Source organism: Haemorhous mexicanus, chromosome 1 (assembly GCF_027477595.1).
Source record: "Haemorhous mexicanus isolate bHaeMex1 chromosome 1, bHaeMex1.pri, whole genome shotgun sequence".
In the NCBI taxonomy this organism is placed as follows: Eukaryota; Metazoa; Chordata; class Aves; order Passeriformes; family Fringillidae; genus Haemorhous; species Haemorhous mexicanus.
Window position 1 is genome coordinate 28,518,551 of NC_082341.1, and position 18,808 is coordinate 28,537,358.

Consider the following 18,808-nt stretch of genomic DNA (forward strand, 5'->3'; position numbering starts at 1 on the left):
AATACATAAAGACTGAACTTCTGTTTTACCAGATTTATTGCATACTGTTAAATACAATCAGGACGCCAACAGCACCATTTCAAACAATTATGTGTACTTTTTGTGAACTCCCATGAGTAATTATTATTCTGTAACAAAAAAAAAAAAAAAAAAAAAAAAGGAGCTAAACAGCCACAACAAAAGACACTGAATTAGAATTCATTATTCCCACTTAGGAATCAGATATGAACACAGTTTCTCCACTTGTATAAACTGTTCTCTGACACAGGCATAGCACATTGCGCTTCTGACTTGAAAACAACAGTCTGCATGAGCTAGAAGTGGAGAAGAATGAAACAAAAATGTAGATGACTGTAAAACATGTCAAAAGCACAAAATCTACTTTTAATTACTTCAAATTACATACAAGGGACTACTTAATTGTTGTTAAAATCTACTTAAGGACTCTCAAAATCACAAAGTAAGAAGAGGTATTGCAGTACTGGCCATTTCCAGAAACCTGTTTATGTAAGAGCTAGCAATTCCAGGTGCAGCATCAGAAGGCTGTAAAGATGTCCAACCTGGCAGCCTACACAGAGTTGGGAAGAGAAGAGTAATAAAGAAATGACACACTTACGATGGAAAAATTTAGAGGAATTTCCAAAGGCTTTTACACAGAAAATCTGAAAATATTTGGAAACTATTTTTGAGAACCTTCTCTCAGACAAATGGAATCTTCCCAAAGGAGCTCTAACAACCAGAAGGGCTCTGGCCTGATTCAGGTCCAGATTTCTCGAGTCTGTGAATGGAAGTGATCCGACATATACCTGCAGTTTATACCTTCTATACATGCAGTTTAGCCAGCACACTGCCCTACTGCCCTGGGATCAAGTGCTCTATTTACACCAATATATATGAAGAAATTTAGAAACCTTTTGTTTCCAAAGTAATGTGAACTAAGTCTTGAATTTCCATTGGGTGCCTTTGGAAAATACAAATGCCTCTATTTTCCCACTAATTTATACATAGGGATGATCAATAATTAAAAAAAAACAACCAAACAAAAAACCTGCAAAGAACCAACCAAAAAACAAACCACCTTCTCCCACCAAACTAAAACCCCAAACCAAACAAACCACCAAAAAAAAAAAGATAACCAAAATCCCCAAACAACAACAACAACAAAAAAAAAAAAAAAAAAAAAAAAACACGCAAAAAAACAAAAAGACTAACAAAACCTTGATGTAAATATTTATAAAATTACTTTGTAACATCTTTTGATCCTATTATTAAGATTAAAAAAGTCTGTCTTCTCTTTATAACCTTTCCCTTTCCTATTCAGTTACTTTTACCCCAAATGAAGAATCTTTTCTTCTTCTTTATTTAAAAGACTGCTTTAAATTGACTCACTTATTAGCACTCTATATAAAAATTCTTTGACTTACACAAAGCTGAAATAAACACATATTTTTGAGTCATTTAGAATATACTGTGCAAATTCAGGTATTTTGAGCTCAGCCACACAAAACCCAGCATTGTCAATGCACTCAAGGATTACTAGAAAATTTAGACCTATAAATGTAAACTTTGTAGAATCTTGTAACTGAAGATTAAGTCAATATTTCAGGTGAGGTTTTGATTTCTGGTAATTTAAATATAACCTATAAGAGTCTATCAGGCTGAAAAATGTACTGTGAGCCTGTTCTCCATTCTCTAGTAGACTGTTTTTATGCATAGAGAGATAACGTGACAGCTTTTCAAATGCAAAGATAGATTTAGATACAAATAATTTTATGCTTCATTTTCAAATGATGTAACAATTTCCTTTACAAGCCATGAAATAGATTAAATTTTGTGGTTTTATTCAAATGCTCTATATCTTTTATTGAACAGAGGATTGTATTACTTTTCATACAGATACAAAATGGAGTTAAACAAAGAACTCCAGAGAAATTATACTGGAATTTTTGTAAGCAAGACAAGTCTTATTATTCTAGTAAATATTACAATTTTTCTAATAATTAAAAACCCCCAACTTCTAGTTCATATCTTCCACTTGCTTTCCTCTTTCAAAGAGGTAAAGCTCATCTGCTTATCAATGCAGCAGCAAAAAGAAGATTAATGAACTATTCTACTCTAATTTCTTCCAAAATTTAAGTAAATTTTAGATTGCTAAACAAATACATATTTAATGACAATTTTGCCACATTAAAACTGTATGAAACTGAATCACAGGCTGCTGTCATGTATATTTTCTCTCTCCCAGAGAAAATGATTTAGACTTTTCTCAGCTTTTAAAAAGAGATGACCAAAAATAAGTTTGAAGTCTGCTCCTTCTTTCCAACATGGTTTTGTTGGAATAGGAAAGGAAATAGATTATTCTACAAGAAAGAATTTGGGTTTTTTGGGTTTTTTCACATGCTTTGAACTAAACTTTGAAAGACTTTACAATATAAATAAAACAGCAATCATGATTAAAGGATGACCTATCTTGCTATTGTATTACAGTATGTCAAAATATACAGCCTACAGGTGTAGGAATGACAAAACAAAACGGTGCTTCAAGAATCTAAACCCCTTCTATAATGCCAATGTTCCACATTTTCAAGAATTGGTCAATCTTCTGATAAGTGGAATTATCTTTAACAGTGATGAAATAAATTTGCACAGCAGCTGTGGGAGACTGAAATGTTAATGGTTAATGACTCGTGCAATTGGCCATTTGCAAAAGCAGCAGGTGCCTTGCTGAGGCCAGGTTTGCAAGCCCCAACCAAAGGGGAGGAGGAGAGGTTTTGGGTGTGAGGTGGTGAAACCTAAGAACAGCCCCGGTGCAGAGGGGGTGAACACTAGAGGAGGACCACAACAAACCAGTCTGTTTAGCAACAAGCTGGGGTTTGAGCCAAGTAAGGGAAGAGGCTGGTAAGAAGATCGTGCTATATGGGATAATGCTTTTTATCATGCCAGTGTCCTCACTTACAAATCTTGCTCAGACATAAACTCTGGTCATGGGGAAGTACCAGGACAGGCCTGAAGGTATTTGTCCCTTCTGATGGGGAATAACTGGCTAAACCAAGTGGATGTGAGAAGGAGCTGTAATGTCTTAGAAGATATCATAAACCATCATTTCTTGGGCCTTCCACCAGAGGACTGAACATGATCCACAGTGTTTCCATAAACAGTGTCAAACTCCCACCCCAGGGGAGGCACCTTGAGTTCCTACCTGAAATTGAACATACATCAACCCACTGAACTATATGTTTCAGGGGTTCCTCACCCCTGACAGATCAAGACTGTGGACATCACTTCAATAAAGCAACAATCAAATCTCATCACTGGATCCACGGGTGGTAGTATTTATGTATACATAAACACTGGTCGTTCCATGTCATTTCACTCTGACCTACCCAAGGGATCTGTTAACAAGAACCTCAGTTACTCTCACCTTCAGCAGTAGGTCCTAACAACATTATAAAAGGGCTAATACAGCCATTCCTTACAGTATTTCTATACTGCGGATAAATAGCAGACTTAGAAACTTAGATATGCTTCTTGGGAAAGTTCAGACTAATATTTGGTAATCAAGGCAAAATAATCAAAATAGTCTGTGATATGGGTTTGCTCCATTATCAGTTAATCAGAAACCCCCCTACTGCTAAAACTATTTTATATAACCTTTCTGATTAAGCAATTACAAGGCATGTCATTGAAAAATTGTCCTGTATCTAAATATGGAAATAGTAAATACTTTATTCAACACCTGAAGAGCATCTATACTTCACTGCAGTATGAATACTCTGTCTGAACATGTGGAACAATAGACCAGTTATGGGCTGCTAATAAAAGGTCACAATAAAAGGAGTACCTTTAGCTTCAGTAACAAATTCTTATTCTGGCATTTACGGTCTTCACTTGGGACAAGAGCTTATTCCTACATTTGCAAGTTTTTCACACTTTCAACCACATCCTATTTACACTTCTTATATTTACTGTTTATCTTTATTATATTTATTTGCACTTTATGCAGTGTCAAGCTTCAATGACTTCAGCTAAAATTTCTGCATCAGAAAATTTCTGTTATTTTGTAAAATGTCAGCTGAAATACTTTGACCATTTTTGAAAACAACTGGATTAAAAACATGTATAATTGCTTATATTAAGAGTGTTTGATAACATATACTTTGAACTATTTTAATACAGCTACACTTTCTGAGCAGAGATTTAAAATTTAGCACAAGAATGGCCTTGCATCAAGAATATTTCTCTAGCCATCTGCAAGAAAATAAATACAGAATTTAATCATATTATGACCACTTGTAAATAGACTCTGGGAAGGCTTTATTTGCCATATTCTTTGGCAGAGAAACAACTAATTTTTGTCTCCAGTTCTGTCAACTTTTATCCTTTAATCTATACTAGAGATTTTTTTACCCAGGAAAGTACTAGAATTCTTCAGTCTTCCAAGGTAAAAATTCCTTGTAAAGTCCACTGCCAGGAAGTAACCTCTAATACAAATCCATGTAAGAATGTCTGCTCATGGACAAGCAAAACTTTATTCCTCCAGAAAGTATATTGTTCCTCAAAATATAATCTCTTAGCTCTGCTTTCTGAAAATACCTTTTTAAAGACTATTCCACCTTTGTTGCAAAAGTACTGTTTCTTTGTCAGTGAGTGTCAAGAGTTGATCTCAATCTGTATCATAAACTCACCGAATTTTCAGCATAAAGCTCCCATTCTAAGAGCAGCATTCATGAACAACAATGTACAGAATGTAATGAATTAAAAAAAGAAAATTCTATGGCAGGAAAAAAAAAAGTAGCAAAGAAACCATAAAGAGTAGATGCTTATCATCTCATCCACCACAAGTCTCGAAGGTGCTCAGAGACACAGACTCATGCTATGTATTTAAAAGGAACAGGTCTCTTTACCTTCCTTTTCTCCCTTGTTCACTCTTTTGTTCCAAGCAAACGTGGAATAATGTGTAGAACCACCTCTGCAGGGAACCAAAAATACCAGAAAAGTGTGCTGAAATGGAGGTATATTTCCACAGAGGAGAAACTGTGAGCAGTACAAAGGGAAAAAAGGAGAGGAATGAGGAAAAGATAGGAATTTAATTTTAAAATGCACTGAAGTTCTGCAGCACTGAAAAAGGTATGATGATAAAGCACAGAAGAGAAGAAAAATAAAATAATCCTAAAGGAGACCTACATAAAAATACATATTTCTTAAGGGTGACAATATAGATAATAAGGTCTAAAAATGAAACTAGGAGTATAGGTAATGTCATGATGGGCAGAAAAGCTGAACATCTTTTCCAATATTCAGTCACTGACATTGGTTATTATTACCAGACATGAGAAAGGATAGTATAAAATTCCATGTAGTATACAGCTGGGAATAATCTAGCTTTGTGGAAGGTTTATTATTATTTATAATTCTATCAAATTGAAAACCACTACATTCAGATTAGACACAAAGAGTGAGACACTAGAACAGGATGCACAGAGAAGCTGTGGACCCCCCATTTCTGTGTTCAAGGCCAGGCTGGATGGGGCTTTGAGCCTAGTGGAAGGAGTCCCTGCCCATGGCAGTAGGGTCAGAACTAGATGATCTTTAAAGGTCCCTTCCAACTCAAAACATTCTATGATTGCAATTCAATTTGTGGATACTTACACCATAAAGCAAAATGAAAGTGATTCCCAATGTATGGGGGGAAAAAAGGTCTCTTTGGGAAAAAGAAGCTTACTAAAATGTGTCTGAAGTTTCTGCTTTTGGTTTAATGAGTCCCAGCCTTCAAGACATACATTCAAGAGCAAGTGACAGACGCACTCTTCTCTGGGCTGGCTGAACGGCAGGGCCCAGACACTGATGGTGAATGGTGCCACATTCAGCCAACATCCCATCATTAGTGATGTTCCCCAGGGATCAGTGTCGGGCCCAGTCACACCTATTACCTCTACTGGATGAGAGGCTTGAGAGTACCATTAGCAAATCTGCAGACAACACCAAGTTGGGTTGGTGTTCTGATCTGCCGGAGTGCAGGAAGGCTCTGCAGAGGGACCTGCACAGACTGGACTGATGGGCCAAGACCAACAGTGTGAGGTTCAACATGACCAAGAGCCAGGTCCTGCACTTTGGCCACAACAACCCCATGCAGTGCCACAGCCTAGGGGCAGAACTGCCAGAAAATGACCCAGCAGGAAAGGACCTGGGGCTGCTGGTCAACAGCTGCTGAACAAGTGTGGCTGAATGCAGCTGCTGAATGCAGTGTGCCCAGACGGCCAAGAAGGCCAAAGGCAACTTGCCTGTACCAGGAACAGTGGGACCAGCAGGGGCAGGGATGAAATTCTTGCCCTGTACTCAGTGGTGGTGAGTCACACCTCAAATGCTGTGTCCAGCTCTGGGCCTCTCAATTCAGGAAGAACATTGTGGAGCAAGTCCAGGGAAAGGCAATGAAGCTGTGAAGGGTTTGGAACACAAGTTCTGAGAGAGTGGCTGAGGGAGCTGTAGTTGTTTAGCCTGGAGGAAAGGAGGCTCAGGGGAGACCTTATTGCTCTCTACAATGCCTGAAAGGAGGATGTAGCTGGGGGGTGTGTGGGGAAAGGGAGTGTCAGTGTCTTTTCCCAGGCAACAACTAACAGGACAAGAGGACAGGTGTCAAGCTGTTGGACATTAGGGAGAATTTCTTCACAGAATGGGTGATTATATATTGGAATGGGCTGCCCAAGGAAGTGGTGCTGACCATTCCTGGAGGTGTTTAAGGAATGACTGGACATGGCATTTAGTACCATGTCCTAGTTTGGTCATAGGTTGGACTCGATAATCGGATGATCTCAGAGGTATTTTACAAACTAATTCAGTCTGTGAAGTAAAAATTTACAGCATATTATATGTCATAGACATTGCACTTTGTATTTTTGGTGATAGAAATATCTGTATATATTGGATATTATCTAATTAAATACTCAATACTGTATAAAATAAATAAAATTTCAATTGCTAAAAAATGTTCAGTGCTTTCTAAAATTCAATATAAAGAATATTTTTACCAGGTCTCTCACAGTAGTTTTCAACAGACAACATATTTTCCATCTTTTCTTACAGTTCATAAATCTATTATCTAGGTAATTTTATACTTAGGTAAAAATGATTTCATTGCAGCACATAATATATATTAATAAGAATGTATGACTTTTTCTAATGTTCTTTTCTTTCTACTTCTGTCTTAACAATCATATAATTCCTGTTCTTCTTTATAATGAATCATACGCAAAGGTAAGGAAATAGCCAGTGGAGATGCACATCCATAAGAGATTTATGTGTGACTGGCATGATTTTAATAGAGACATCTTTGTCAATTTTTTCCTTTTTCCATTACCAACTGTACTTCTGGCAAATCTAAGTGTTAATCTCCTATGGCACAGAGCATAAGCAGAGGCCATACAGACAACTGCAGAAAAGCTAAAATCCTCTTAGACCAGTTCTACTTTTACACAATAAGCAACATTTTCACATATCATAAAAAATACCACCCATGGTTGAAAAGCTACCCCATAAGTACTTATACCACTAAGTAATACTGTGAGATCACTTTAGCTGAATTTGACTCCATTTTCTGTTATGCTTTATAACAGTTTTGCACTGTAGCTCACAGTTGTCTATGCAGTTGGGCTGCAACCTCTACTGCCCACCTTCCTGTCCCCCTTCTTCCAGTACTTTGCCCAATTTTCTCAAAACTCTCTGCAGCTCCTTCCAGCTGTAATTTTCATCCCTTGCCTATTCAGTTCTGGTCCTGCCTTCAGCTCTGCTCTCATGTACGGCCAAGAAACCGTTCCTGGACACCTTGCTCTGACCATTTTCAGCAGTAAACATAAGCCATGAAAAGCTGCAAAAGGGCCTTGCAGTACTTAGTGATTGGGGTATAAAAATGTAGATGACATTTAATGCGGATAAATTTAAAGTGATGCATAGACAAAATAACAAAATAATTCTAATTTTACAAAGAGGAATTCTCAGTGACAAAATCTAGGTCTACAAATAGACGAATTACAATTTCATCTCAACAGGGGGATTAATGGTGGGGGAGAAAGGAAACCGCTTCTTATCTCGGGCTCCAACTATCCATTTGGATTGTAATATTTGTACAGACAGTTTACTTCTGAATACCAGTTAATTCACACACTTCAGACAGGTACTGATGTTCCCAAATATCATCTGTTTTCTGTATACTTGCAGACAAAATGTGCAATGAATTCACTGGAGGCCTGCGCGCTGTTTCCTGATTTTGCTGAGCTACAGATCAGGATGTAATTTGTTCAGGTTTCTGAGATAAACAGCAGACAGACCAGAACTGTCTGCCAGGGTTACCACAAAAAAACCAAAAAAACCCAAAACCCAAAAAAACCCCGAAAAACCAAAACAAAAACAAACCCATAAACCACAAGAGCAACACCAGGTTGATAATCATACACACAAGCCACAGTCTTATGTGCTATGAAACCTGTTCTTATTTTATTATGATGCCTTTCTTGCATACTCTCCTTACACTTTGAATTCCAGCAGAGAACCTACAACTAACATCTATATGAAGGAATATTTTATCCTAAAATACAAGTAAAAATTTCCATATTGAAATGTAAACAACACACCCTAAAAATTTTAAGATCTTTGGAGCATGTGCTAGGTGCTATAACACAAGAGAAACTTTTGAGTTGTCCCTCAGGCTGCTTTGTGGCGATATGCAGCAAGATGTTAATGAGGAAAATAAAAAGTATTTTCTCCAGAGTTACAGAAAAGTGGCTTACTCAACTGAGACTAATTATTGTATGTTAACCTACAGCAACTGTTATGAAACCTAGCTGTTATAAAAAATTGTGATACCTGATTGACATAGCTTACAAGATATTTCTCAATGAAAGAGGGTACTGTTTCTGGTCTGTGACAATAATATCTGTTTTAAATACGGATTTCTGATGCTTGCTTTTAAATATATTGTTTTAACAAATTGATTGGTAAGCCTAAAATATAGTTATGTTTCCCAAAATATTCACCTAAAAAGTGTCTTCATTACAGATGTGATTTAATCTGTCATTTTGCTCCCCTAAATAAACACTTCTGTTACACTTCTTAAATCCTTCATGTCCATTCACCTTCATGAAGATTTCTGCTCTTAGCATTTTACTTATTTTTATGCTTATATTTCTCTTCAGTTTCCTTCCCAAATTCCCCAGTCTTGGGAGCAGATGCTGAGGCACCAATGACTCATTAATCTCAAGAGGTTTTTTATCATGAACAAAAATAAAGTCTATGAACAGTTCTACATTTCCTAGCCTTGGTCATGAGAACCAACAAAGCTCATTGAACAAAAGCAAAAAAAAGAAAAAAAGAAAAAAAGGCAAAAAAAGCCCTCTCTGTATATATTAGAATAGCCCTACTATCTCAGAGCAAGGACACTGACCTCCACATTTTATCTTATTACATCAAAGGAAAAAAACAATATTCCTTTCCCTCACCCACTAATATGGATATGTAAAAACAGACATGATGCTAGGTACACTAAGTAGTATGTGTAAGATATTTCAGAGGTTCAGGGACAGGTTTGAAGGAGGAACTCCTCATGGGCGGCTTCACATGCACAACTGTAACTTTGTTCTAGAAAACTAGTAACTAACAATCATACAAACCAATTTTGTTTCCCTGTATAGCAGGGGATGGTATGTAATTAAATAACCTTTTTCTCTAGCCTATACTTTAACTCACTGAAAAGCTGAAGTATCTCAATACTTTCTATTTGATTCCTGCCAAAAAAAATCCTTCATTACCATAAAGTACTTGAATCACCACGCTTTACACCTTTCCCAAGTAGGACACGATGAGAAGATTAGGTGAAAGGAAAAAGAAGTAAACCATCAAATGCTGTAAGGCAAATAATGAGCATCTCTTCTGAGACCACACACAGCAGAAAATCAGACTGTGTAGAAGAGCTCTGACTAAATCTTTCTCCTTATTATTCCTCCACAAATATTTAAACCTTACAGGTTTAAACCTTTACAGGTTGAACTCTACCTCTCTGACTGGTTATTCAGAGGAATTAAAAATTTATTTTTCTACTGAAGAGCTGGTTTATGAGTTTAGGAAGCCTTACCCATTTCAAGTATCATCTCCTGATTCCACCTCTATGAGAACTCTGCCTCTAAGAAGGAGGTGGCGTGCCTGGTGTTCAGTTTAACACCAGACTTCAGCATGTCCAATGCATTTGTCTGCCTGTGAAGTAGGAAGACACTGCATTTCCCTCCAAGACAAAACACATCTACTCAATGAAACTGAAGGTGTGAATTACCAGGCCTAAGTAAGCAGAATTTCTCTCCAGACTTTATTGAGAGAAATAACTCGTTCTCCACTGACTATAGCGAGAGCATTGATATCTAGTTCATATGTGGGTAGACACTTTTGAGTCCTAGCTTAAGCTCTCTAATCTGAAACTGGAAACCTATCTTGTTTCAAAACACAATCTAGATAGAAGACTGTCCTCTCCCAAACCCTTCAACACAAAAGAAGTCTCATTATTTCTCACTTTACTTATTAAAAGAGAATTTACACAACATATCCTTGCAAGTATTTAGATGCATCTAAGCACTCTTATCGCTATGGATTTTCCTAACTAACCACAGAAGAATCCAAAATCTGAACCCAACCTACCTGTGTTCCCTGTAGCACATCCAATTCAAAAGGTAACACAAGCTGTCCCTTCTCTCTAGTCTCACCTTCAAGGAATTTTAAAATAGGCATGGAACCTGTCTTTCTCTTGGGAAAATGCATGGACACTCTGCTACCTGCCTTCCTACCAAAGGGTTGAAGCACAGCTGCTGGATCTCAGGGGCAGATCATTCAGGAGACAACAGGCAGGTGAAACACGTGGGACAAGCTTCATTTTCTTTGTGAAAAAAAAAGTTCATAGTTAAATAACTGTACACTACTTTCTATTTTGTAGAGTATGATGGAATAAGTTTTGCTTTTAAAAGGCCACTGATTTTTTAAAAACCTGAAAATATTATGATTAATGCTATATTTGTGAGTCTATATTTTTAGGCAACTTTTTTCCCCTGAAGATTGAACACAGTCATCAGCTGTGGTTAAAAATGCTGTTCTGTAAATGTGCAGAGACTTCAGAATGCATTTTTAGTGTGACAGAAGGTCTTTACTTAGTAGAAATCAGGACTTAGCATTGAAAATGCACATGGTAGCTGTATAAATAATAAATTCTACTACTATAATTACTTACCATCTTATCCTTCAGAATAAAAATTTAGAAAACTTTCTACATTGAACAGCACCTTAAAGGACAAGGCAGGTTGCCAGGCAGAGAGTAAAGCTAAAAGAGTATAGTGGTTTTGTTCCTCTGTACAAAGCTGTGTGACCAAGGATCATCCCTCCAAAAACTCTGTTGGATTATCAGCAAATAACATTTCCATAGCCATCTAATTGTTTCAGTTATTAGATGGCCATAGTGAGACCACTTATTCTTTACTCCTGTGCTCCACTAAAATTCAAAATACATGCAAAGAAGCAGAAATCAATTAATTTTTCTAAAGCACATTTAGAGTAAATCTGTAAAATTTTTCCTTATGTACCTTTCATGGAATGTCCTTGTGATTGTATTAATTTCACTTTGAAGAAGTCTAAACAGACCCTTTTTACAGGAATATACACAAATATCACTTTAAAAAATTGGCCTTTCTAATTTATTTTCTATAGTCATATAGTACAAGAATCATAATTTAGCACCAATGTCTACTAAGATTCTTTCCTGCACTCAGAGAATTGGTGAGGAATCAACCTTTATGGGCGATAATTCTAAGCTCTCAAGCCTAGTAATTAGACCTGTGCTTCTGCCTAAATTATATTTGTCTAGTTCAGTGCCTTTGATTTTACTTTTTACACTACAGCTCCATATTGCATTTCTAATCATTACTTCACCCCAGCTTTTTAAAATCTCTCACAGCTCCATGCTACCAGCTGTTGTTTTCTTTCCTAATGCACTTCACTTGCAAAGAAGAAAAAAATAAATCTAAACCCAACAAAACCTCCCAGATTTAGATTTCTTTGAACCTCATCCTTACTCACTGCTTTTAATCTCCTGAAATAAATGGAAGTAATCATTCTGTGCACTAAATTCAGTAATACTTTAGGACTTAAACTTGTTAAGGTAATTGAACGTGGGGAATGACAATACTGTCATTTGAGGGCATTGATCTGATTTCTTCAAATTTGCATAATTTGGACTCTATTTCAGTAAAAATTTCGTAATTTTAGGTAATACTTTTTTAGCTAACTAGCCAAGCCAGATCAACCAACTCTTGAATGAAAGGTAAAATATATCTAACCTGTAATTCGTTCTAGTTCAATCATTCTATAGATTTAATTTAAAAAGTAACAACAAAAAACAACTGCCAATGACAAAATGAACAAAAAAGTTTATATTAAATGGGCATATTTTTAAAATCACTTCATGCTATTTGACATACAGAAAACATCAGCTGCACAGCTTCTGCTAATATACATAGCTTTTTTTGAACCATATATACTCAATAACTACTTTCAAATTACCAGCACATAAAATGCTGTATCAGAGTTTGCTGTAGTTACAGGAGAACTGTAGCTAACACTTCCACTGACACTTGGATAAAGTCACAGAAGATAGCTTGCAGGCTTGTCTTTCTTTCAAGAAACCAAATTTTAAGAGTGCATTAAAGCCTAAAAGCCTAGCATCTCAGGTCTGCAAAATGTATTCTGCCATAAACTTTTTAAGGCTGAAGAAAAGTAAAGGGCAAGTGAACTTTTTCAAATCTTAACAAACGAAAAAGCTTAAAGAAACCATATAGGAAGAAGTCTGTAAAATTTTCTGCTTGAGACTTCACAAAACCATGTACTAAATTCTTATATTAGAACTTAGTGTGATGACTACAAAACACATACTTAAATTAAAAAATAAGTTCTATCACACTTTTTCAGTTTTCCAACAGGGAACACACACTAATCCACCATCTTTCATTTTTGTGTATATTGCAGAACTAGGATGAAGTACACACTGAAATTTTTAGCTTTTCCATAGTTTCTGGGCATCAGTTCACAAGCTCAGAGGCAGTAAAAATTATTATTGTGGTGCAAAGTCCTAATGAACTCTACCTCACAGTAATGCTATTTTTCTGTTGTTCAGAGGTTTTCCCAGAGAATGGGAAGATACTTGAACATTTCTTCTTCCCATCAGTTTTCAGTTGTGTAGCATGGCGTGAAGGCTGGACCAGATGTCTCAGCATAGAGTTAAGGACTTAGCTGGTAAGAGAGGCAGCATAAAACACATGTAGGATTTGAAATGTAACTTCCAGATTTAAAAGATGCCCATTTCCACATTTCTGTGAAATGCCTAGAGCTGACTGTAATTCTAGTTTTCAAGTAACAGGAACCTGTTTCTGTGTTATGATATAAGCAGCTTATTAACCAAGTCTAACTCTCTTCAGAGAAGGGAGTGGGGAGGAGGAAAAAAGCCAAGCCTGTTTAGTTATAACAGTACTGTTTCCAATAAACAGAGACTATTCCATTAAAGCAGAACCAAGCAATGCTTTCTAAGGAAAGGTCTTATCTTTGCAAGTGGACTTTAAAGAAATGTTCCTGCACAATTTTCCTAAGTGGTAGCTATAGACCAAGTGTTGGGAACAAATACAAAATTGTGGCTTTATCTCTAAACAGGATTATAATCAACATACCAGCTCTGCTCTTATAAGTTTCATGAGAACACTTCAAAGAATGTTTTTGGCAAGACATTTTGTAAAATTACAGCCCTAAAACACTTAACAGACATTTGTATAAACCTATGACTTTTTCCAGACAGGTAAATATGAAATAAAAATCATAATATTATTTTCTTTAGATGTGTCTCTATATGTGGTAGTATGCTCAGGAACATTTCTTTAAGATTGCCTGATTTTGAAAATACTTAATTCCAGCATTCTAGCTTGCTTTTTCTCTGAGTTGTTTCTTAGAGCTAGAGCTCAATTTGCTCTGAGTATGAAGTATCATGGGCAATTGTCACATGATAAATTACTGTTTTCATCCATCAAATATTAAAGCTGCTCACTACTGACCTTGAACACCACTTACACTGCCAGAGCCATGGCCCTTTTCTAAGTCAGCAGGGTACAGCTGGCACAAATTCAGCCAAGCAATCAGATTCATACTCCTTCACAAAAGTTAAGTCTTTTAAAAATGCTTTGTCTCACACAGCACAACCAGAGGCTTGACCACGCTTGAGAAAGGTGTCCAACACCTGACTGCTCCTATCAAGGAGTATTACCTGCTCACATTGATTTGCAGCAAAGTATTTCTCAGTAAGCATTTCCACTTAACATTTACTCTCATGGAACCTGTGTAGTGGGAGATATTTACGAGTTGCTTTCAGCTTAAAAATAAATCACCTCTAATTCCTCTAAGCGAAATCAATCAAAAGTCTTTAAAAAATGGACTGGTTGTTTGGTCGATTCTGGCAGAAAAGTAAACAGCACTTCAGCTTTTCTCCACCATTAAGGTCTAAATGGCCTAGAAAGTAAATCAATATCTCCAGTCAGCCCTCTGGCTATTGTTTAGCCAGTAGATATGGATTTTCTCTAGCTTACTGCACTCCTTTGGGACTAACCTGTAATCCTCAGAGAGTAATAATAAGTTCATTATCTAGTTCAGCTCTCTGTTGTACATTTAAATGGACCACATCCATCAGCAGCACTTGTTAAAGGACAATGACATCCCATTCACCCTATTTCACAATGAAATACTTGCAATACCTGATGGAGAAAATTATTATAAAAACCTGATTTGTTGTCAGGTTATTAAAAATGAAATATCACAAAGGAGTTAAACAGTAAATAAGGATTTTTCCTTATGTAACATTGTTTCTTTGTTAATGAGTTAAATTGTGGTAAAGTTTATGTCATACATCATGCAATCTTTCATTATTCATATCAATCTGTTTCAAATATTTCTGGTTAAATACCACTACTAAGCAGGCAGCTGCCAGAACCAATCAGTATTTTTTAATCATTCTTGAACTACCAGATGTTTGCTGGACTAAAAGGATTTTCCCTCCCTCTACCTAGAAGTGCACAAGAAATCTCTCTCATTTTTAAACACTGAAGTTTTAAAAGGCTTCACTCTCAGATCACAGGACCCACGCTCTGCTCTCAGCTAGAAAGAGTTACAGCCTCGGATCTGAGCACTGTTTCACTGTGTATGCACATTTCGTCTGATAAACATACATATTCCATCACAGCATGACAAATATAACATTTATTTTACAGCTTCTACATGGAACATTAAAAAAAAAAATCAAACTAGCAACTATTCTGTAGATGATCTGAGTATTAAAAAAAAAACACTTATTAGTTTCTATGACTAGTTCTGCACTGTAAATTATGCACATGAACAGTGTTATCTGCTGGGGAATATGTTGCTTTCTATCTAAAGTCTCATACTCAGGAATATTCATAAAAATCACAGCCACAACAGTCACAAGTTCTTTTCTCTAATTCAAGAATTATTAGGAAGAATGAAATGCAAAAAGGATGGGGACTACTATTCAGGCAAGGGGTTTGAAGAGCAATAGCTTCTAAAATACATAACCATGCTTTTTTCTTTCAGAATTGCCTATCTGGATTTCAACCACATTTAGGTGAGTGACAGTCTTCAAATCAAAAGGAGAACTGACAGAGTCCTAAATAAAGATTAAGGAATTGATCCTTAAAATGGATCTTCTAAATTTGGAGGTTAAGTTCAAACAGCAGTGCTATACAGAAGGACAAATGGAACTTTATGACATTGGAAATCCCCCAGAGGCAGCTTTAGTTTTCAGTGAGCTGCTGTTGGTACTGGGATCACCACTAGGTGACAGCTGGGGAGCACCCAGAGTTCCCCAGCTCTGGGGACAGCTCTGCTCTGGTCTAAAGCAATTCACTTGGTTTGGTGAAGTTTTTAGACCACTCCACACAGCACTATAGTGAAAATCAATAGAACTTAAGTTCGCAAGTACACGTTACTTTGAAAATATCTGTTAATATTGTGTGAAATAATGCTTATACACTCTAAAAATGGAGCTTTAAGGTCTTCTGAATGTCACTAATCTTTGGCAGAGAAAAGGGTCTGGTGGAAAGACAAGTCAAAGAGATCAAAGCCATAGAATGGAGTGCCTGAAAAAGCCTCCCAAAAGATGTTCTCCCAGAATTCTTCGCAAACGTTGGCTCTTGTACTCGCTCCTTTAGTACGCAAGTCATAAATCAAAAAGAAATATCTCTACTTTTTCATAGGACATGGGGATTCACATTACCCTCAAGTGATGCAACTGATATTCTAGGAGGGTTTATTTGTTTGCATTTGGTATTGTTAGTGTGGGATTCTGTTCCCCTTGTTATGGTTGTTCTCATGGAACTGTAATGGCATTGACTTGTGAGACAATGCTTTCACCAGCTCATTACCTTGACTGATAAGCATTTGTATTCTTCATTCCAAGATCAAATCTACCTACTTGCAGCTTCTGTGCCTTTGAATACGTTCATCTACTAAAACAAACAAACCTTACAATTTTTACAAATTAGTAAGATCTCATGCAGATACTTGCTATGGTCATCTCATAATTTAATCTTCTCCTTTTTATGATGAATGACTAGTATTCAACTGTTTTGTGTGTTTTCCTTTAACAATTTCTTTCTTTAAGTAATTTTTCAGCTTTTTCAGAAACCTTTGCCATTTCAATAGTCTTTTAAAGACTGGGCATTAGGATTGCATAAAACTGCATTATTCTCATGAACACCACATGAATTTTAAAGAATCACCTTCCTACATCTTACTGCCCTGTTCATAAAGCCAAAGCCCTTATTTAATCTTCAAATTACAGAATGACTCTCAAAAGCTCCTGTTCAGTTCATTATCAGGCATGACTGTCTCTGACTTTGCTAAGTCATTGCTCTCTAAACTAAAAGTTCATCATTCTCCACATGACCTACCTCTGTGTTTTCTAGATATCTGACTCTCCATTTAGCTATTTTTAAAACAATTTCGCACACAACTGTTGACATTTCTCCAGTATTAACATTCTTTTTTCTTTCTATGTTTTCTTACAGCTTTCTGACATAGACATTATGTTCTGCTGTAAGAAATACCTAAAGTCTTTATAAACTGCATAGAAGTATATACTAGCAATTACTTCTATGAATTAGCTTGTGTAGACTTGTATTGAATAACACACATATAAGAAAGTATTAGAAACAAAACAAAAAAAATTTTGTCTTTCATCTAGCATATTACAGACTCCTTTCAGTCAATATACTTTTAATCTCCCGTTATGTTAAAAAGTGCTAAAACATAAATCCTGTTTAAGAAACTAAAACCTTTAAGTATCTCTTTGATATAGTATCTTCTGTGTTCAGTTCTATATCCTTATCTCACACTTATTTAATGCTAGTTTTGTGCAGGAACTAAATCTCTACAAAATCTGTGTTATTTTGTGCAATTTTAATACTTACATATCCTAATAACTAGTGTGGACACTTACACCCTAACATCTTGTATCTGGAATGAAATCTGACCCTACTAATTCAAAAATCAAATTTGCGCCAGTTTCAATGAGGTCAGGGTCTCAGTCTTGATCTTTCATGGCATTAGCATAATGCACTCTTGAATCTGAGTTTAGCATTCTTCTTCCCTTTGCATAATGCACATTTGTAAAACCCTTTTTTTCCTTTGGTTTCAGCCAGAGAACAAATGAAAAATAAATTAATTTGGTTATTTTTAAATGTTAAGAAAATGAACTATGTATAAAGACTCTCTTATTTATTCACTTATCTGTTCCTGCAGTCATTCAGGTCTACAGCAGAATGTTCTACCCAAATTCTAAGACTCTGGAATGCAACATTTTTTCAAACCTTTGCTGATGAAGTGTCACAAAACACCCAAAGTTACCCATAGCTAAAAGTTCAAATAAATGATTGACTGTTCAGAGATGATCAGCATTTTCAGTTAAACAATATATGAATGGAAATTTTATGTTACAGATAAAAGAGAAAATCAGGACTCTCACCAATAAACAGAAAGCACCATGGCATCAACAGAACAGGAGCATTACGACAGCTAAAAGTTACCAGAAGCAGTGACAACAAATCATCCTGATGGAAAATGTTTAAAAGTAGACACTTTTCCTAGTGCAAAGTCTCACAGGTAGCCCAACTTCAAGATCCACCTGTTTTTCTTTGCTGCATGTAGGGAATTTGAGAGAGTGGCATTTACCAGCAATGTGCTCCTAGAGGGCTGGCTAGAGCTGCACAGCCAATCCTGACAGCCTTAAAGCACTGAGGGACATGTAGCCAGGAGAGGTCATTTTAACATGGGGGAAAATGGGACAAAAGCACCTAAATTATAATTCTCTTGTGATTCAGTACTTGGAAGCATGCTACTGAACTTGACAGACTTCCTAATTTGCTAACATTGCTCCTCTGAAAGAATTTCTCAATTACATGACACAGCCTTGGAATAAGGTGCTTGTGCAGGTCATGTGGCAGGCTTTGGCTTTCAAGTGACTAAAGAAGTTTTCATAGCTGAGAACATGACTTTCTTTTGGCATTAAAGGCTCTGTTAAATGCAATGCAGTGTCCTGGCCACATACTCCCCCTGGGACACTGTGTGTCAAAGTTTGAGTGGCTATGGGCTCCTGCCACAAGGACTTCTGCTTCATGCGACCTGAATGAAGGCCAGTCAAATAAACATAAAGAGCTGGTAAGAAGCAATGAGAGGACAG

General features: G+C 36.5%; 1 protein-coding gene across 3 annotated transcripts in view; it reads right to left on the reverse strand.

Moving 5' to 3' along the window:
- Positions 1-18,808, reverse strand: part of DGKB (diacylglycerol kinase beta) — a 330,173-nt gene that overhangs the window by 81,360 nt on the left and 230,005 nt on the right. The window lies entirely within an intron of this gene.